Raw genomic sequence first — 22674 nt, forward strand, 5'->3', positions numbered from 1 at the left:
ACTCCAGTGTCCAAGGACTCCTTTACCAGTGCTGAGGTGGACTGCAGCACTCATGGTCTGGAGGCTCCTGGCAAGCATTGTGTTCTGTGGACTTGACTGTCTTGTGCTCTGCTGGACTGGAGGACCCCTGTTCAGAGGACTCTCCCTCAGCCTGGTGTCCAGTGTCCTTATTTGTGCAGTGCACAGTTGGGCTTTAGGTTTTATTCCTCAGGGCTCCCCGGAGGTCTGGTGTTCTGGAGACTCAGTTGCCCTGTTCTTTGTTGCAATGAAAGGCTTGCCCTTGGCCCAGTGTATTTGTGATTTCTTTGCCTGGTATAAAGCTGAGATGGAGGGCTCATGGTCTGATGTCTCCTGGTCACACCTCTGTCCAGATAACACTTGCCTAGTGCCAAATTTGGTTGGAGGAGGTTGGTCAGAGGATTCCTTGCAAGCTTGGGGTTCTGGGGACTTGACTATCCTATGGCTCTCCTATACTTAAATAACAAAAATAAATAAAATGTATCTGAATTGGGAAGGAGGGAGTAAAACTTTCACTTTGTAGAGGATATGATACTTTACAGAAAACTCTAAAGATCTCACCAAAACAAACAAACAAAATCTATTAGAACTGATCAATGAATTTATTAAAATCACAGAATAAAAAAATCAATGTGGAGAAATCTATTGTATTTCTATATACTACAAATGAAGCAGCAGAAAGAAAAAGAAAACAATGTTATTTGTAATTGCACCCAAAATAATAAGATACCTAAGAGTAAACCTAACCAGAGAAGTGAAAGACTTGTACTCTGAAAACTACAAAACATCTATGAAAGAAATTGAAGAAGACATGAGTAAATGGAAAGACATTCCATGTTCATGGTCAAAAGAGTAAATATTGTTAAAATGTCTCTAGTACACAAAGCAATCCACAGATTTAATGCAATCCATATCAAAACACCAACTGCACTTTTCACAGAGCTAAAACAAGCAATCCTAAAATTTGTATGGCATCACAAAAGATTCCTAATACCCAAAGCAATCTTGGAAAAGAAAAATGAGGGAACAGGTTGTGATAAGCACTGGGTGTTATACACAACCAATGAATCATTGAACACTACATCAAAAATTATGTTGGTTAATTGAACATAATAAAAATAAATATTAAAAAAAAGAAAAAGAAAATGGGATGCATCATTATTCCAGTCTTCAAGTTATATTACAAAGGTGTAGTAAACAACATAGTATGGTACAATCATAAAAATGGACACATATATCAATGGAACAGAATTAAAAACCCATAAATATGCTCACATTTATATTAATGAATAAAATACAAATACTAAAAAATTTTTTACTTAACAGTAAAAAATTCATGCCATTTGCAATGACATGAATGAAGCTACAAAGTGCTATGCTAAGTGAAATAAGTTAGTAAGATAAAGACAAATACCATATGATTTCAATCATACATGAATTTAAGAAATAAAGGAGCAAAGGGGAAAACAGGAGAGAGAGCCAAACCAATAAACAGACCCTTAACTCTAGAGAACAAGCTAATGGTTACCAGAGGGGATGGTGTGGGGGACAGGTTAAATACAGGATGGGGATTAAAGAATGCACCAGTGATGAGCACTAGGTGTTGTATGGAAGTGTTGAATCAACACATTATACAGCTGAAACTAATATTATATTGAACATTATCTAACTGGAACTGAAATAAAATATTTAAGGGGTGACAAATGATCTAATTTTAAGTGCAGTGGACAATTTGTTTGTGTAGCAAGCTGTTAATATATCTCCCTTCAATGATACTGAAATGTCTAAGAGAATTCACTTTGCATTTAATTGTTGCAAATGGTTCTCAGGATATATGGAAACAATTATGAGATGTTGTTGTTGCTGTTTTTTAATCTATTAATGACCAATCCTGCTATTGGTGAATTAATAAAATTATATAAAGTGATATAATTAATAAAGTGATATAACCTAATTCTCTTTGATAAAATTAACATATATATCCACAATATAGCACACACATATATAATATATAAAGGTAAGATGCAAAACACTGAACCATAAAGAAACAAATAAATTTAGCCCAAACAAACAAACAAATAAATTTAGCATATTTGAAAGTCCTGAATTAATGCCAATCCCTATCATAGCTAGAGTTTTGTGAGATTTCATTTCTACCCACAGTAGCCAGACATGTTATAGAACTGTTGTGGCTCTGTTATGTTTTGATGACCTTCAGAAAGGGGTTCTCTGTTCTCCATAACACCAGTGGTTCCTCACCTAAAAATAACCATTCTTATTTGTTTGGACAACATCAACTTTGATGCTTAGACCTTGACTGATTCAATTGAATTATAAATAGAAAATGCCTGGTAACCATCCGTGTTCTCACCAATGTGGCTATTTCACTGTAAACTGCAAGTATTTATGTAAAAGTGATTTACTAAAATAGCACTTCCAACAGTTTTTATGAGTGTACCAATGCTGGGGTGCTCGGGTACCTCAGTGAATTAAGGTCTGACTCTTGATTTTGCCTCAGGTGATGTGAGATGGAGTCCCATGTTGGGCTCCAAGCTGGGTGTGGAATCTGCTTACAATTATTTCTCCCTTGGGGACGCCTGGGTGGCTCAGTTGGTTAAGCAGCTGCCTTCAGCTCAGGTCATGATCCCAGCGTCCTGGGATCAAGTCCCACATCGGGCTCCTTGCTCATCAGGGAGCCTGCTTCTCCCTCTGCCTCTGCCTGCCATTCTGTCTGCCTGTGCTTGCTCTCTCTCCCTCTCTTTCTCTGACAAATAAATAAATAAAATCTTAAAAAAACAAAACAAAACAAAACAATTATTTCTCCCTTTCCCTCTGCTCCTACCCCCACCACTCTATAAAAAAATAATGAAGTGTACAGACACTTATTTTACCATATACCATACCAGGTATGCCAAGCAGTCCCCTCAGGTGTGCCGTTGTCACAGAAACACACCACAAGGATATAACATCTTGAGCATAAATATGTGAAAATGGGATGAAACTAAGTGCCCCACTTCCTTTGATGTATTCAAATGTTCTCTCTGTGTGGATGCCTCCTGCTTCCATTTCTTTTTCTCTTTGCTCCATAGCACTTTTCCTGACTGGAGCATCTGACACAGTGTTGTGTGTGTTGGTTTTATATGTTTCTATGATCATGGCCCCTAACTGAAAAACTGCTTCAGCAAAGTGTTTTCTATTTCTCTCTCTGATAACAACACCAAATTATGCTTCCACCAAAGAACTGTCTAACCTGAAAAACAAAATCAATGCATTTTTTGGTTTATGTTAGTCAATAGGGGATCAAAAAGATCATTTTGAAAATTATTGTTGTTAATTGTGTTAAGTTACCAAATTTCTTGCTGAAAGCAATAAATTGATGTTTTGTATCTTCCAGTATTTATACAGAGGACACCTCCATGAAAGTAAATTCAATTGAAAATTCACAAAATATAGCCTTCAATAACCAGCTACTTTTTTTTATTTTTTAAATTTATTTTCAGCGAAACAGTATTCATTGTTTTTGCACCACACCCAGTGCTCCATGCAATACGTGCCCTCTCCAATACCCACCACATGGTACCACCAACCTCCCAATCCCCGCCCCTTCAAAACCCTCAGGTTGTTTTTCAGAGTCCATAGTCTCTTATGGTTCACCTCACCTTCCAATTTCCCTCAACTCCGTTCTCCTCTCTAACTCCCCTTGTCCTCCATGCTATTTGTTATGCTCCACAAATAAGTGAAACCATATGATAATTGATTCTCTCTGCTTGACTTATTTCACTCAGCATAATCTCTTCTAGTCCCCTCCATGTTGCTACAAAAGTTGGGTATTCATCCTTTCTGAAGGAGGCATAATACTCCATAGTGTATATGGACCACATCTTCCTTATCTATTCATCCGTTGAAGGGCATCTTGGTTCTTTCCACAGTTTGGCGACTGTGGCCATTGCTACTATAAACATTGGGGTACAGATGGCCGTTCTTTTCACTACATCTATATCTTTGGGGTAAATACCCTGTAGTGCAATTGCAGGGTCATAGGGAAGCTCTATTTTTAATTTCTTGAGGAATCTGCACACTGTTCTCCAAGGTGGCTGCACCAACTGGCATTCCCACCAACAGTGTAAGAGGGTTCCCCTTTCTCCACATCCCCTCCAACACGTGTTGTTTCCTGTCTTGCTAATATTGGCCATTCTAGCAGGTGTAAGGTGGTATCTCAATGTGGTTTTAACTTGAATTTCATGTATCTGATAGCCATTTGTATGTCTTCATTGGAGAAGTGTCTGTTCATATCTTCTGCCCACTTTTTTATATGATTGTCTGTTTTGTGTGTGTTGAGTTTGAGGAGTTCTTTATAGATCCTGGATATCAACCTTTTGTCTGTACTGTCATTTGCAAATATCTTCTCCCATTCCGTAGGTTGCCTCCTTGTTTTGTTGACTGTTTCCTTTGCTGTGCAGAAGCTTTCGATCTTGAGGAAATCCCAAAAGTTCATTTTTGCTTTTCTTTCCTTTGCCTTTGGAGACATATCTTGAAAGAAGTTGCTGTGGCTGATATCGAAGAGGTTACTGCCTATGTTCTCCTCTAGGATTCTGATGGATTCCTGTCTCACGTTGAGGTCTTTTATCCATTTTGAGTTTATCTTTGTGTATGGTGCAAGAGAATGGTCGAGTTTCATTCTTCTACATATGGCTGTCCAGTTTTCCCAGCACCATTTATTGAAGAGACTGTCTTTTTTCCACTGTATATTTTTTTCCTGTTTTGTCGAAGATTATTTGACCATAGAGTTGAGGGTCCATATTTGGGCTCTCTACTCTGTTCCACTGGTCTATGTGTGTGTTTTTATGCCAGTACCATGCTGTCTTGGTGATCACACCTTTGTAGTAAAGCTTGAAATCAGGTAACGTGATGCTCCCAGCTTTATTTTTGTTTTTCAACATTTCCTTAACATTTCAGGGTCTCTTCTGATTCCATACAAATTTTTGAATTATTTGTTCCAGCTCTTTGAAAAATACTGGTGGAATTTTGATAGGAACAGCATTAAAAAATTGCTCTAGGCAGTATAGACATTTTAACAATGTTTATTATTCCGATCAAAGAGCATGGAATGGTCTCCCATCTTTTTGTGTCTTCTTCAATTTATTTCATGAGTGTTCTGTAGTTCCTCTGGTACAGATCCTTTCCCTCTTTGGTTAGGTTTATTCCCAGGTATCTTACGGTTCTTGGTGCTATAGTAAATGGAATTGATTCTCTAATTTCTCTTTTTCTGTATTTTCATTGTTAGTGTTTAAGAAAGCCACTGATTTCTGTACATTGACTTTGTATCCTGCCACGTTACTGAATTGCTTTATGAGTTCTAGTAGTTTGGGGGTGGAATCTTTTGGGTTTTCCATATAAAGAATCATGTCATCTGCGAAGACAGAGAGTTTGACTTCTTCATTGCCCATTTGGATACCTTTTATTTCTCTTTGTTGTGTGATTGCTGTTGCTAGGAATTCTAATACTGTGTTGAACAAGAGTGGTGAGAGTGGCATCCTTGTTGTGTTCCTGATCTCAACGGGAAGGCTGCAAGCTTTTTCCCATTGAAGATGATATTTGCTGTGGGTCTTTCATAGATAGATTTTATGAAGTTCAGGAATGTTCCCCCTATCCCTATACTTTGAAGCGTTTTAATCAGGAATGGATGCTGGATTTTGTCAAATGCTTTTTTTTTTTTTTTAAGATTTTATTTATTTATTTGACAGACAGAGATCACAAGTAGGGAGAGAAGCAGGCAGAGAGATAGGAGGAGGCAGGCTCCCTGCCGAGCAGAGAGCCCGACGTGGGGCTCAATCCCAGGACCCTGGGATCATGACCCGAGCTGAAGGCAGAGGCTTTAACTCAATGAGCCACCCAGATGCCCCTGTCAAATACTTTTTATGCATCAATTGAGAGGACCATGTGGTTCTTCTCTCTTCTCTTATTGATTTGTTCTATCACATTGATAGATTTGAGAATGTTGAACCATCCTTGTAACCCAGGGAGGAATCCCACCTGGTCATGGTGGATAATCTTTTTAATGTGCTGTTGGACACTATTTGCTAGGGTCTTGTTGAGAATCTTAGCATCCATATTCATCAGTGATATTTGTCTGAAGTTCTCCTTTTTGGTGGGGTCTTTGCCTGGCTTGGGGATCAGGGTAATGCTGGTGTCATAAAAAGAGTCTGGAAGGTTTCCTTCTGCTTCAATTTTTTGAAATAGCTTCAGGAGAATAGGTCTTATTTCTTCTTTGAAAGTTTGATAAAATTCCCCAGGGAATCCATCAGGTCCTGGGCTCTTGTTTTGGGGGAGGTTTTTGATTACTGCTTTAATCTCCTTACTAGATATTGGTTTATTCAGGTTGTCAGTTTCTTCCTGGTTCAATTTTGGGAGTTCATAGTTTTCCAGGAATGCCTCCCTTTCATCTAAGATGCTTAACTTATTGGCATATAACCATTGATAATAACTTCTGACGATTGTTTCTATTTCCTTGGTGTTAGTTGTGATCTCTCCCTTTTCATTCATAATTTTATGAATTTGGGCTTTCTCTCTTTTCTTTTGGATTAGTGTGGTCAATGGTTTATTGATCTTATTGATTCTTTCAAAAAACCAGCTTCTAGTTTCATTGATATGTTCTACTGTATCTCTTGTTTCTATTTCATTGATCTCTGTTCTAGTCTTGATTATTTCCCTTCTTGTGTGTGGTGTTGGTTTGATTTGTTGTTGATTCTCCAGTTCTTTAAGGTGTAGAGACAGCTGGTGTATTCTGGATTTTTCAATTTTTTTGAGGGAGGCTTGGATGGTTATGCATTTCCCCTTAGGACCGCCTTTGCTGTATCCCATAGGTTTTGGACAGATGTGTCTTCATTCTCATTGGTTTCCATGAATCGTTTAAGTTCTTCTTTGATCTCCTGGTTGATCCAAGCATTCTTTTTTTTTTTTTTTGGTAGGTTGAAAAAAAATATATTTATCAAACTCATGGTAATTAAGTTTTTAATTCAACAACCTATCACATACAAAGTTTTAATATGTGAATTACAGATTAGTAGAAAATATTTGCAAATATCTAAAACTAACAAGAGATTAGTATCCAGGATATGCAAGGAACGGCTACCAAAAAAAAAAAAAAAAAAAAAAAAAAAAAAAAAAGGAAAAAGCAAGAAATGCACAAGAAAAATAAATAAATGATATAAATTGGCAAGTCACAAAAGGGAAAATATAAACATTCAATAATATGTAGAAATTCTTAGCCTCTCTTGATATCAGAGAAAATAAATCAAAATAATAATGAGACACCACTTTATGTTAACTGACTATAAAACTTAGAAACTTGTAAATGGGACATTTCATACATTTCTGGTGAGAACCTACTTAGGGACCAATTTCTATTCCTTTGATGACCCAAGAATCCCACTCTTGGGTATATGTCTAAAAAATGATCCAAGCATTCTTAAGCAAGGTGGACTTTAACTTCCAGGTATTTGAGTTCCTTCCGAACTTTTCCTTGTGATTGAGCTCCAGTTTCAAAGCATTGTGATCTGAGAATATTCAGGGAATAATCTCAGTCTTTTGGTATCAGTTGAATCCTGATTTGTGACCCAGTGTGTGGTCTATTCTTGAAAAGGTTCCATGTGCACTTGAGCAGAATGAGTGTTTTGTTGTTTTAGGGTGGAATGTTCTGTATATATCTATGAGGTCCATCTGGTCCAATGTGTCATTCAATGCTCTTGTTTCTTTATTGATTTTCTGCTTCAGTGATCTGTCTATTTCTGGGAGAGGCGTGTTGAGATATGTATTCATATCAATGTGACTCTTTATCTTGATTAACAGGTTTCTTATGTAATTGGCAGCTCCCATATTGGGGGCATAGATATTTACAATTGTTACATCATCTTGGTGGGCAGTCCCTTTAAGAATTATGTAGTGTCCTTCTGTATCTCTGACTACAGTCTTTATTTTAAAATCTAATTTATCTGATATGAGAATTGCTACCCCGGCCTTCTTTGGAGGCCCATTGACATGAAAGATGCTTCTCCATCCCTTCCCTTTCAGTCTGGGTGTATCCTTAGGTTCGAAATGGGTCTCTTGTAGACAACATATGGATGGGTCCTGTCGTTTTATCCAATCTGCAACCCTGTGTCATTTTATGGGTGCATTTAGGCCATTCATATTGAGAGTGATTATTGATAGATACTTTTTTTATTGACATCGTGTTTCCTTTGAAGTCTTTCTTTCTGTAGATTGTCTCCATATTTCTGTTCAATGCTATTCTTAGGATTTTTCCTCTTTAATAGAACCCCCCTTAATATTTCCTGCAGTGTCGGCTAGGTTGTCGCATACTCTTTTAAGCCTTGCCAGTCTTGGAAGCTCTTTATCTCTCCATCCATTTTGAATGCCAGTCTTGCTTGATAAAATATTCTTGGCTGCATTTTCTTCTAATTTAGTGCCCTGAATATATCTTGCCAGCCCTTTCTGGCTTGCCAGGTTTCTGCGCACAGGTCTGACGATATTCTGTTGGGCTTTCCTCTGTACGTAAGGAGCTTCTTTGTCTTAGCTGCTTTCAAGAGATCCTGTCTACAATTGTGATTTGTCATTCTTACTATCAGGTTTCTCTAGGACTTTCGAGATTCTATAATCTTGGGTGGAGACCATTTTCCCTGTAGTACATGAACGCTGTTTCCATTCGTGAGTTTGGGGAAATTCTCATGGAGAATTTGTTCAAGCATATCTTCTAGTTTTCTTTCTTTCTCCTCCCCTTCAGGGATTCTAATAATTCTGACATTGGAACATTTCATGTCATCATTTATTTCCCTAATTCTGTTTTCATGGCTTCTAAGCTGTTTGTTCCAGGCTTCCTCCTGATCCTTTCTCTCTGTTTGTCTTCCAGATCACTAATTCTATCTTCTGTCTTAATTACCCTAGCTTTTAGAGAATTTAGATTAGATTGGACCTCATTGAGAACATTGTGAACATCATCCCTGGTGGCTTTCAGTTCTGCCCTAATCAATTCCATTTTGTCATCCATGGCTTTCTTCAACCTAGCTATTGTCTGGATAATTGTTAGCCTGAATTCTCTTTCCGACATATTGTCTATGTCAATAGCCATTAGCTCTTGTGCAGAAGGCCCAGCCTCTGTATTTTTCTTCTGTTGGGCATTCCTCCTCCTAGTCATTTTGGTGAGAGATGGCTGAATGGATGTAGCTGAATGTATTGACCATGGTGCAGGCAATGTGCACCCTGGAATGCTTCAAAGCAATTAAGAGTCCCCACCCAAATGAGCGAAAAAAGAAAGAGAGAAAAAAGAAAAAAAGAGAGAGAGAGACAGACAGAGAAAAAAAGAAAGAAAAAATAAAAGAGAAGGCCCAGCCCAAATGGGCCCCAAGGTAAGATTTATGAAGTATACAAACAAAAACAGACAAACAAAAAGACTGATAAAAGTAGATGACAAGAGAAAAAAAAAAAAAATATATATATATATATAAGCAAAACAAAAAAAGACCCTAGTCAAAAAGAACCCCAAGTATAAGATTTATATACTACCAGGACAAACACAAAGAGAAATACTGGGAGAAGAAAAAGAGGGGAGAGTGCTTATAAATTCTTAGTGTTGGCGAGGAAGGTTATTTTGATTCTTCCTGGATGTGTCTTGATATCTTTCTTAAAGGACTCAACTTTCCTAAGAAAGAGGGGGATTAAAAATTGGTTTACCTATAGGGGTAGCATTGATTGGGGAAAGGGGATTACCTTGAAGTTTAACTATATATGAATATTAAAAAATAAAAATTACAAAAAGAATAAACTAAACTAAACTAAACTAAAATTTTAAAAAATTAAAAAAATAGAAAAGCAAAAGAAAAACATGGGTATATGTATCAAAAAGTTCAGGTTAAAAGGTTATTATGGAATTTGATGTACTGGACATCCCACTGTGATGGTAAATAGGTTAAAAAAAATCTATAAAAAAAAAAGTGAACCAGAATAGTGGGAACGAATTAAAAATAAAAGTTGTATCTATGAAGTAGTGCTGGTTGTTCTCTTGTTTTTGTTTTTGTTTTTTCCTGGTTGCTTTCTGAGGGAGGGTCCTGTCACGTGGCTTTTCAGGTAGTGTTCCCTGAGTTAAGTCCTCCCACCCTCCTCAAGGGGGTGGGCTTTGAGGAAACCGGTTTTTCAGGCTTTTGTTCTCTGGAGGATTTTTTTGTTTGTTTGTTCATTTGTTTTCTCTCTCCTTGATAGCCTTTGATGGTTTTTAGAGGTTTAGAGGAAAGCAAACTACACCCAGACCTCCCTCTCAGAGAGAAGCCTCAGTCTGTTCCCCTCTGGGTGCTCTGGAGCACATAAATTCCCCCTTGGCTGCTGGCAGAGCACTTCCCAGTCGCGGTCCCTGGGGATGCAGGAACTTCTGCCTGTACCCAAAACCATGACAGCAGCAGCTTTGTGCGCAGCTCTAGACCACCAGAGAGGCCCCAAGCAGTGATAGCACACTGAGATTTTCCTGATGGCCCGAGTTAGGAGTCCTCAGACTTTCTGGGCCCAAGATCGCCAGGTTGGCACCTGCAGGCACCTCTCTCAAGGAGGGTGTGGGGCGCGACTCAGACTCTGGTCGCGTGGCCTGTATGCATGGAGAGTGCACAAGTCTGTGGTTCTGCCAGTTGGAGCCTACAGCACCTCTCTCAGGGGGAGGTGTGGGGTGTGACTCAGGCTCTGACAGCACAGTGTGGCGCACGCATGGAGAGTGCAAAAAGGCTGTGGTTCTGCTGGCTGGCGAGGCTCCCAGCCTCTCTGGGAGCCGCCACCCAGGTGCTCTCAGGCATGCTCGGTACTCAGGGACCAAGACTTGGTTTCTTTGCTGCACTTTCTCTGGCTCAGTGCCACAGGTGGCTGTCCTGGGGCTGGGGACTTAAGCCCCTGTCCCTAACTGCCCCAATTCCCACAATTTCCCCCCATGATCCTTTGCTCTTTTGGAGTGCTTTCAATGAGACTCCAAGTTAATGCTGGTCCCCAGATACAGGGCACTCTCATATTGGGGTATTACTTTCCAATGGGCCACTTCTGGAGGCTCCCTCCCCCTTTTGTTTATCTTCTGATATCATTCTGATGTTCCCACTCTGTTTTACCTGCCCACTGGCGTCTTCTGCCCCCATAGAGATCTAAACATGTATAATTCTAATCTCAGGCTGATTTCATGAGTGATCAGAGTTCCTTGGTAGGTAATCAGCTCACTTTAGGGTACAGGTTGAAATGGCGTCTCCTCCTAGTTCCCCACCATCTTGTCTCAAGCTACAACATTCTTTCTTGAAACAATCCCTCCACCACGTGGCATAAATATCATAAATGCTACATATGAAAGGCCAAGAGTGAATACCACCCTCAATGGGGAAAAATTAAGACCTTTTCCCATAAGGTCAAGAACATGTCAGGGATGAGCACTGTCACCACTATTGTTCAACATTGTACTGAGTGTCCTACCCTTAGCAATCAGAAAAGAAAAAGAAAAGGCATCCAGATTGACAAAGAGGAAGTCAACCTTTTCACTCTTCACAGAAGGTATGATATCATGTAAATAACTCAAAAGACTTAAACAAAAATTGGTAGAACTGATCCAGTAATCCAGCAAAGTCAAAGTATATAAAAACAATGTATAGAAGTCTGTTCCATTTCTATATACTGAAGCAGCAGAAAGAGATCTCAAAGAATTGATCCAATTAACAACTACATAAAAAACCATAAGATACCATAAGAGGCATTAACTTAACCAAAGATGTTGAGAGATGTACTCTGAAAACTGCAGAACACTTACAAAAGAAATTGAGGAAGACATGAAGATATGGAAAAACATTCCATGCTCATGGATTAGGAGAACATATATTGTTAAAATGTAATACCCAAGTCATTCTAGACATTCAAGTTTCCATCAATCTAGACACTCAGTTTTTATCAATACCATCAGCTTTTTTCATGGAGCTGGAAGAAACAATCCTAAAACCTGCATGGAATCAGAAAAGCCCCTGGATAGCCAAAAGAATGTTGAAAGAGAAAAACCAAAGGTGAAGCCATCAAAATTCTGGACTTCAAGCAGTGTTAGAAATCTGTAAACATTAAGGCAGTATGGGATTCACACAAAAACCGACACATAGATCCATGGAACTGAATAAACCCCCCAGTAAAGGACCCTCAACTCTATGGTCAACTAATCTTCACCAGAGTAGGAATGAATATCCATTGCAGAAAAGACAGTCTTCTCAACAAATGGTGTTGGGAAAATTGGACAGCCACATGAAGAAGAATGAAACCAGACAATTTTCTTACACTATATACAAAATAAACTGCATGTGGATGAAAGACTTTAATGTGAGATAGAAATCCATGAAAATCCTAGAGGAGAATGCAGACAACTATTTTGGACTCACCAACAGCATCTTCTTGCTAGACTCATCTCTGATGGCAAAAGAAACAAAAGTAAAAATGAACTATTGAGATTTCTTCAAGATGAAAAGCATTTGAACAGAAAAGGGAATCATAAAACTAAAAGACAACTTATAGAATGGGAGAAGATATTTGCAAATGACTTATCAGATAAAGGGCTTGTGTCTGAAATCCATAAAGAATTTGCCAAATTCAACAACCAACCAAACAAACAAATAACCCAGTCAAGAAATGGACAGAAGGCATGAACAGACATTTCTCCAGAGAAGACATACAAATGGCTAAAAGACACATGAAAAAATGCTCAACATCACCCTCCCTGAGGGAAATCCAAATCAAAACCACAGTGATATATAGCCTCATACCCATGTCAGGAAAGGACAACTATTGTCTAGGCTGCAGAGAAAGGGGAACACTCTTAAACCATGGGTTGGTATTCAAACTGGTATAGGTACTCTGGAAAAGAGTATAGAGGTTCCTCAAAATGATAAATATAACTACCCTTTGACCTAGCAATTGCACTACTATTTATTCAAATAAATTACAAACCTAATTACTCTAAGGGCAACTGCACATATTTATAGCATGCTATAAACTGCAATGTTTATAGCAGCAATGTCCACAGTTGCCAAAATATGGAAAGAGCCCAAGTGTCCATCAACAGATGATTGAATAAAGAGGTGGTATATATACACAATGGGTGTAATATACAACTGATGAATCCCTAAATTTTACCTGTGAAGCTAATACACTCTTTGTTAGCTAACTTAAATTTAAATTTAAGAATAATATTTTTTTAAAAAAGAAAAGGAATGAAATAGGGGGAATCAATATGTTCCATCCGAAGATGTGTTTTTAGTGGTGGAAATTATGAAGAGAAGAAAGGATCTGGAAGTAGACCTATGCCAGTATGCCTCATAGATTTTTGAAAAAGGTGAATAATTCCCTTAATGTGGATAGTCTACTCAACAAATTGTGTCAGAGCCATTGGACATCCATTGACATAGACCAGACAAAATTTCCTACACCTAAACTTTACCCCTTACACAAATGTGAACTCAAACTTATGAGGATCAGTTCAAAGTAAAATATAAAAGTATTAAGGAGGGGATGTGTTTTGATGAGCACTGGGTGTTATAAGCAACTAATGAATCGTTGAGACCTACATCAAAAACTAATAAGGTACTATAGGCTGGCTAACTGAACCTTAAGAAAAATAATAAAAAAAAAAAGTATAATACTTTTACAAAGGAAGCAAGGGAGAAGAACTTCAGGACTTATGGATTGGTGAGTTCTTAACCATATCACTGAAAACACCCTTAATTAAAAAACAAACAAAAAATACTTGATAAATAGGACTTTACCAAAATTGAAAACTTTTGCTCTACTAAGAACTTTTGCTCCTATTAGGAGCATAAAAAGACAAACTATAGACTAGGTGAACATATTTGCATTATCTGACAAAGAACTTCTATCTAGAATATGCAAAGAACTCTCAGCCTTCAACAGGAAACAGACAATCCAAATAGAAAATGGGCAAAAGACATGAACAGACATTTCTCCAAAGAGAACATGCAGATGACAAATAAGCACAAGAGAAAAAAATGTTCAACATTACTAGACATGAGGGAAATGGAAACTGAGTTATCACTACTATCTGCCTGTTAGGACAGCTGGTAAATATAAAACAATAAAAACATCAAGTGTTGGAAAGAACCAGCTTTCCTGCATTGCTGGTGGGAATGTAAATGAGACAGAGACTCTGGTAAGACAGTTTGATAGTTTCTACAGAAGTGAAGCATAAACCCTATAACCTAGCAAGCACTGTTCTGGACCTTTATCCCAGAGAATAAAAAAAAAAATAAGTTCCCATGAAACACTGTGCACAAATGTTCATTCTGGATTTATTTGTAATTTCTGAAAGACTGGAAACAAAATGGGTGATGGGTACCTCTATGAATGGACCTTTCCGAACTACATGTGGCTTCTGTTAATCTACAAATCTACCTCTCTACCTCCCTACCTCTTTGTAGCAGTGCTCCAACTTCAGCACACCTCAGAATAGTCCTTAAGACCAGCAGTTCCACCTTGGCTCGCTGGAGCTCCAGCTTCACTAAAGGCCCAGGACCTTAAGGTGTGGGTGTCAAGCAGCAGTGAAGGAGGCAGGAGGGGATCCGTCACTGGTCTCTGACTGGGCAGGTGGTGTGGTGTGACACCCTGTAATCTCAAGGGGCAGGGAAGACCAGGTATGGGTCAGAGACAGCACCCAGACTGCTGTCCTCCTAGAACTGATGTTTTGCTTTGGGGAGGAAAGGTCAGGACAAGGTCCTGGCTCACAATCTACTCTCATTTCTTCCCTCCTTCTTCTGGACTGCATCTGTTCCCTGAGCTTCCCTCCATAACCCTGTCATCTCCTGCCACCAGCTCACACAACCTCCTCCAAACAAAGTTGCTCTCATTGCAGAGATGAAGGGGTGGCGATTCAAAGGGTGAGCAGCTCTGGGATGCCAGCCCACCCAGGAGTCTGACGTTTGTGGAAACCAGGGTATGGTGAGCAGGGTCTGAGTAGCTAAGCACAGGAGGTTGCTGGGATCACATAAGCAACCCACATCCCCCTTATGTCTAAGTGACCTGGACTCCACTAGATTCCACAATGGCTCTCAAAGCAGCACTGTCAAATCAGCTCAGACACCATCCATCTTAGAAATGTAAGCCCCCACTCCCCATGTCGCCCTAAATTTCACTTTCCACACCCAGAGAAAGTTTCCTCAGGGCTCCCATATGTTCATGTCTGGGTGCTATGAGCACACTGTCTTGACTGAGCTCGGTCCAGGAGCCACAGATCTAGGTCCTTCCACTTCTAGCACAGCTGTAGCCACATGTGGGCCCCAGCTCACTGGGATTTGCACTTCACCTGAGCTTCCAACCCACACCCCTGGAGTTAAGAGGGACATTTCCCAGGAGGGGCTGAGCCTGAAATCTCGCCTTCCAACTCCATTCTGACCCACAATCTCCAATTTATCATAGAATCTGAGCTCTGCTTTTTGGAAGTGCCCCATTTCCTTCATACCTAAATAGACCTTATAGTCTCCAAGGTGCACGTTTTCCCACCTCTCTTGCAATGTACCTTACTCTGTACACCTAATGTGAATCCCACATGTCTCCACCAATTCCTCCAGTATGTTTGTGGTCAGAACAGAGCCCACCATCCTGGCCCCTCACATCATTCTCTCTAGTAACCTGACCTCACACCTTGTCACCCAGAGATGGAATGGTCCCATGCCTCTGGACCCCTTGCCCTGGTTCCCTGGTCTTGTCACATTTGCTCTTCCAAGGCCTGTAACATAGGAACCTATTGTGGAGAAATGCCTGCTTTTGTGACAACAGGTTGAAGCCATAACATCAGGGCCCCACAAAAAGTTCAGCAACAATGGAGGCCTCACCAGAAATGCTTTATGCAGAAATCCTTGTGTACAGACATACTGCTTCTCTTTTCCAAACATCAGAATGTTGCTGATCTCAGTAGCTGTGCTTTGGCTGTGCTCAGGGTCAGCTCATACTGTATCAGAGCCATGGAGACCCCTGCCTAGCATCAGGAGAATGTGATGACTCATAAGGGGCAGTGGTTACTTTATGCCAGGCTGCACATCACAATCACCTGAGGTTGTTTCTCATAAATTTCTCATTCAGAAATGATAAATTTTAAATTGTATTTTGAACATAATATTCAAATTTATACCACACCCCAACTCCTGGTGATGACCATACTTCCCCAAGTTCCTCTTCTGTCATCAGGAAGTGGGTGCTCAGACTTCACCCCTTGGGCACTGCGTGGGAGGCAGCAACTTCCAGGAAGAACTTCATTTTTTTTTTCCTTTCTTAAAAATTTCTTTTCAGTGTTCCAGAATTCATCGTTTATGCACCACATCCAGTCCTCCATGTAATACGCGCCCTGCTTAATACCCACTACCAGGCTCAGCCAACCATCCACTCCCCTCCCCTCCAAAACTCTGTTTCTCAGAGTCCATAGTCTCTCATGGTTCATCTCCCCCTCCAATTTCCCCCAACTCCCTTCTCCTCTCCATCTCCCCATGTCCTCCACATTATTCCTTATGCTCCACAAATAAGCAAAACCATATGATAATTGAGTCTCTCTGCTTGACTTATTTAACTCAGCATAATCTCTTCCATTCTTGTCCATTTTGACACAAGCATTGGGTATTCATCCTTTCTGATGGAGGCACAATACTCCATAGTGTATATGAACTGTATCTTCTTCATTCATTTGTCAATCGAAGGGCATCTTGGTTCTTTCCACAGTTTGGCGACCGTGGCCATTGCTGCTATGAACATTGGGGTAGAGATGGCCATTCTTTTCACTACGTCTGTGTCTTTCAGGTAAATACCCTGTAGTGCAATTGCAGGGTCATAGGGAAGCTCTACTTTTAATTTCTTAAGAAATCACACTGTTTTCCAAAGTGGTTGCACCAACTTACATTCCCACCAATAGTGTAAGAAGTTTCCCCTTTCTCCACATCCTCTCCAACACATGTTGTTTACGGTTTTGTGAATTTTGGCCATTCTAACTGGTTTAAGGTGATATCTCAGTGTGGTTTTGATTTGAATCTCCCTAATGGCTAGAGATGATGAATACTTTTTCATGTGTCTGTTAGCCATTTGCATGTCTTCATTGGAGAAGTGTCTGTACATGTCTTCTGCCCATTTTTGGACACAATTCTCTCCTTTGTGTGTGTTGAGTTGGAGAAGTTCTTTATAGACCTTGGATATTAGCCCTTTGTCTGAGCTATCATTAGCGAATATCTTCTCCCATTCCATGGGTTGCCTCTTTGTTTTGTTGACTGTTTCCTTTCCTGTGCAGAAGCTTTTGATCTTGATGAAGTCCTAAAAGTTCATTTTCGCTTTTGTTTCCTTTGACTTTGGAGACATATATTGAAAGAAGTTGCTGTGGCTGATGTTGAAGAGGTTACTGCCCATGTTTTCCTCTAGGATTCTGATGGATTCCTGCCTCACATTAAGATCTTTTATCCATTTCGAGTTTATCTTTGTGTATGGTGTAAGAGAATCAGGAAGGCCTTCACTTGAATGAAGAACCTCTCCACCTCATGGATCTGAGCTTACCTCTCACTACACTGCTTGGCTTCTTGTTTTAAGGACTCCAACTCTCCCTCTGGGATGGAGCAGCCCATCTAGGAGCCTGATGTTTGTGGAACCCAGCGTATTGTTCAACTGCAGGATCTCAGACAATGGCTCCACAGTGCTCTGGGCCTGGGCCTCTTCTATAATTTCCTCTCAGCCCCTGTCCTCATTTTATGGTCTGAAATTTAATGCAAAGTCTTCAAACCACTGATCTGTTTCATCTTCTAGGGCATGATTTCATTTTCTTCTGAGGAGAACTCCTCAAAAGATGAATTATGCACAGGTATTAGGCCACAAGGACCTCAGTCTTAAGTCAATCCCAGGTAAGAAGTGACTCCCATGTATACTTCTCTGCAGAAATGGAAGTCACCCTCAGAGGGTTTTGGGTCAGTCTGTTGTCCCACTGGCTTTTTAGCCCAGTACTAATCCTGACTGGAGGACTCCTGGTTTGAAGGCTTCCAGGTGGCCAAGGGACCGGTGGACATATATGTGTAGTGCTGAGCAGGTTTGGCAGGTAGTGCTCAGCAGGACTGAGACCAACTGGCAAGCCCAATGCTTGAGTGCCCTGTGCTCTGGGGGAAAGAAAGGATCCATGTCCTAGGGCATGTGGTAAGACCGCTGTCCAGCTGCATGTTTGGCCTACTATAAAGCTGCATTATTATTATACTGCCTAGTGTAGACCTCCATGAGCACACGGTGATATTTTTATCTAGTTGCCTTCTTGGCCTAGAAAAGAGTTGAGTTCTTGGTCTCCAGGTCCAATGACATATGGTAAGCCCACTCTCAAGGTGCCTTCTAGGCCTAGCACAGAGCTGAGTCATTGGTCTCCAGGTCCAAGAGCACATGGTGATCCCTTTGTCTACGTGTCCTGTTGGCCTGGTGCAGAACTGTGGTTTGGTCTCCAGCTCCAAAGGCACATTGTGAGACCCCTGTCCAGGCTCCTGCTTGGCATAGCACAGAGATATGTTACTGGTCCCCAGGTTCTACAGCACATGGTAAGCCTGCTATCTATGTGTCTGTGTGGCTTAGCACAAATCTGAGATTTTGGTCTCTAGATCCAAGGGTATGAGGTGAAGCTTCTATCCAGGTAAATTCTTGCCTGAGTGCAGAACAGTGGAACAGGGCTTCATGTCCAATGGCACATAGTGATCAGTTTGTCTAGGTAAATTCTTGATAACATGTTGAGTTGGGTTGGTGGCCTCCAGATCCAAGGGCTCATGGTGCACCCTCTGTCTAGGTGTCTGCTTAGCTTATCCCAGAGCTCCTTTCTTAGTCTCCAAGTAAAAAACCACACGATGAGCCCCCTGTCCAGTTGATTCTTTTTTCCCAATGCTGAACTTGGATGCAGGACTCATGGTTTCTTGGCACTTGGCAAGCTTGGTGTTCTCTGGACTCACTTGCCTTGTGCCACACTGGCCTAGCCAGCTTATGGTATGAGGGCTCCTTGTCTACCCCATGTCTATGTAAATCACTGCCTAGTGTCAAATGAGTCTAGATGGCTCCCAGGCTTTAGGTTCTTGGTGGGTACTCTGTTTGGGGACTGAATTTCTTTATGTTCTGCTGTGTTCTAGCGTTTGTGGTCTGTAGGATCCTGTTCAGCCAGGTGTCTTGGGGATTAGTTTGTCCCCTCCTGACCTGGGTCAGACGACTCATTATCTGAGGACCTATGTTCCAAGGACTCCCACTGTGTCCAATGATGTGGTAATTCCCTCAGGTTGTGGACTCAGCTTACCTGTGCTGGAGATTTGTTGTGATCCCAGAGGTGTGTGGCCCAGATGTATGAGAATCCACTACGCTCTTATTCCCAGTTTCCCACTCCTAGTGCCAAATGGGAATGCATACTACCTGAGCAACTAGGCCATCCGTTCAGTGGGAAATGGGCCCAGGAGTTGCTGGATGTGGGTTTATGGACTCTCAGGACCACAGAGAGGCACAAAAGTAGGTGCAAATATGAAGGTGAAGCGCAGAGTGTTGGTGAGAGACCAGAGGCAGGAGGAGTGAGCAGGGGGCTTGCCATGGGCATGGACACAGAACAGAACAGAGGAATGGAGGAATAGAAAGAAGAGCTGTGGCTAAAGAGACATCTCTTATCTCAGTGCAGCCTGGGCTGTTGTCACCCTTATATAACAGCCCTGGGACATCACAGTGCCTTCTTGTGATGTCACCACCATACCCTGGCCAGTCAACAGGACACTCTCAGGTTGGCTTCATCTGAGTGGCCAATAACCATGAGGTTTAGCTGACCAATGAGTGATGGTTTTCTCAGTGACCCTTCTGATATTACTGCTTGGAAACCATCTTTTAAAGAAAACAGGTTAAATTTCCTTCCAGATGAAAAAAATAATATTTACTATGTATTTATAGTGAAGTTCATGGTGAGGTTGAAAGACTAAACCAGTACAAATCTAAATGTGTCACTCAGAGTCAAAATTCACTAAAACTTGGACATGGATGTTAATGAAGAGTTGGACAATTAGACATCATTAAAGCTCACACTTGTGATGTAAGTTAGACAACATGGCACTAGAGTAAATGCTACTCTCAACTCATCCATCAGAGCTTAAATATAGGTATAGAAAATAGTATATATATATATATATATATATATATATATATATATATATATATATATCTTTGGTGCATCTTCCTACAATAAACATAAACCTGGAAAAGGATGAAGCTGTGTCACAAATCATTACTGTTGGGGTCCGTGATCAAAGGAACGAGACTGATACAAAGCGAAGGTCAAGCAAAGCTTTATTTTGTGCCAAGCATCAAGAATCAAACTGACCTGTCAAGGCTGTCTCTTATGAAAAGGTGACGACGACAACCCCGGCAAGGCTGCTCCCAACGTGGCCGCTCTGGACAAGGCTGCTTCCCAGACAGGGCCGCTCCCCAGACAGGGGCTGCTCCAGCGAGGCCACTCCCTGAGGCCACGGCTCGGGGCGGCGGGGCCGCTGGAGGTGGGGTCACCGGCGGCTCTCACGGCTCTCATGGCTCTGACAGCTCTGACAGCTCTGACAAGAGCTCTGTCAGCTCTGACAGCTCTGACAAGAACTCTGTCAGCTCTGACAGCTCTTACAAGAGCTCTGACAGCTCTTATAAGAGCTCTGACAGCTCTGACAGCTCTGACAGCTCTGATGGCTCTGATGGCTCTTACAGCCCTTACAAGAGCTCTGAAAGCTCTGACAGCTCTTACAAGAGCTCTGACAGCTCTCTTGGCTCTGACGACTCTCCTATTCCTCCAACGACTCTTCTACTCCTCCGACTACTCTTCCACTCCTCCCCAGCCTTAGCCTCGCAGACTAACCTTTATAGGGGTGGTTGAGCCCCACCGACACACAGGTGGCCAATGAGATCTCACCTCAGTAAATATACGTGCGCTCCTGTGATTGGATGTCTTCACCTCGCCTGACTTGCCCTTGTATCTAGGCTTTGCAAGTAAGTTCTTCTGGGAAGGACAAGGTCAATCTAAGTTCACTGCATAGGGTCAATCTAAGTTCACTGCAACAAAATGGCTCTCTCTGGCCAACCAGGCCCTTACATTCCCCCCTTTTCTTTGGAGATTAGTCAAATCCTTGACTTTTCAGCCAGTTCTATGTTATATTGAGCATGTAAGACTAACATTTTATCGCTCTAATTTTCTTTGGTACAAATGACATTAGGGCGTTTATAATACAGGGGCCAAAATGTAACAGTAGTACACAGTCAACTGATAAGTTAGTCATTCAATGCTTTAAATAACCTTTTTCATTTTTCCTAATGCCGTTCGTCTAATTTCCCACCTATACGTTACATAAACAGGTAACAATAGGAGCAACAATAAACTCACAGTTTTTTTAGTCTTAGCTTTAGTCCATGGTCAGCGGGGTCTGTTGGCTGCAGCTTCCATCTCTGGGGGGCGTCCTTACTCTCGGCTTGTTTGACGTGACCCGCATGAACCCAGGCCCTAATGCCTTCTACTTTTACTGCCGTGGGGGTGGTTAGGATAACAGTAAACGGTACCTTCCGGCAAGGCTCCAAGTTCTGCACTTGATAGCGACGTATCCAAACCAAGTCCCCGGGTTGGTAAGAATGTGGTTCCACCACCATCTCCGTCCCAGTGTGGGCAGTTCGGATCCCTGCATGGGCTTTTTTTAGGACAGACTGTAATGCCTGCCTGACTGGAGTACAGACTGATCAGTCATTTCTGCTAGGGCAACCTACTGTAGCCGAGGACAGAGCGGGGGGGGGGGTGTCTCCCAAACATTATTTCAAATGGGGTCACCTTGTTTAAATAGGGTGTACATCATGCCCTGAGGAGGGCGAAAGGAAGGAGATCCACTCATCCACCGTCAGTCTCCAGAATTAGTTTTGTCAAGATCTCTTTAAGAGTCCAGTTCATTCTCTCTACTTGCCCAGAACTCTGGGGCTGACAGGCACAATGTAGTTTCCAATTAGTACCCACGGCCTTGGCCAATGCCTGTGAGACTGAACTCACAAATGCAGGGCCATTGTCTGACCCAATCACGAGAGGCAGCCCAAACCTAGGAATTATTTCTTCTAGTAGCTTTTTAGCCACCACTCCTGCCATCTCATGTTTGGAGGGAAAAGCCTCCATCCAGCCTGAAAAGGTATCCACAAAAACTAACATATTTGTGCCCATATTTTCCGGGTTTCATTTCTGTAAAATCTATTTCCCAATAAATTCCTGGTTCCTTACCTCTTTCTCTTTTCCCTCTTCCCATTTTAGTTCTTCCCACATTAACTGCCTGGCATTGAGCACATCTATCAACTACATCCTGAACCATACGCTCTAATTTAGAAACCTGGAATTGCTTGCCTATAAGGTCCTTGAGTTTGCGTATCCCCAAATGAGTACCCTGATGTATCTGGTCTACTAACTTCTTACCTAGTTTTTGAGGAAGAATTATTTTTCCTGCTTTAGTCTTAGCCCAGTCCCCTTCATAGTCCAATTTAACCATTTCTGTAAATACTTTAAATCTTCTTCTGAATAGTTCGGTTTTTCTGGTAGGGCTGGAGCCGGGAGTGTTACCAGTTCTTGCACTGTTTCTCAGG

The 22674-nt window shown here is 41.2% G+C and overlaps 1 pseudogene; it reads right to left on the reverse strand.

Moving 5' to 3' along the window:
* Positions 1–21708, reverse strand: part of LOC111139829 — an 85454-nt pseudogene extending 63746 nt beyond the window's left edge.
* Between the last annotated feature and the right edge of the window lie 966 nt (positions 21709–22674).

This window comes from Enhydra lutris, unplaced genomic scaffold (genome assembly GCF_002288905.1).
Source record: "Enhydra lutris kenyoni isolate GAN:26980312 unplaced genomic scaffold, ASM228890v2 scaffoldscaffold120, whole genome shotgun sequence".
NCBI classification, from domain to species: Eukaryota; Metazoa; Chordata; class Mammalia; order Carnivora; family Mustelidae; genus Enhydra; species Enhydra lutris.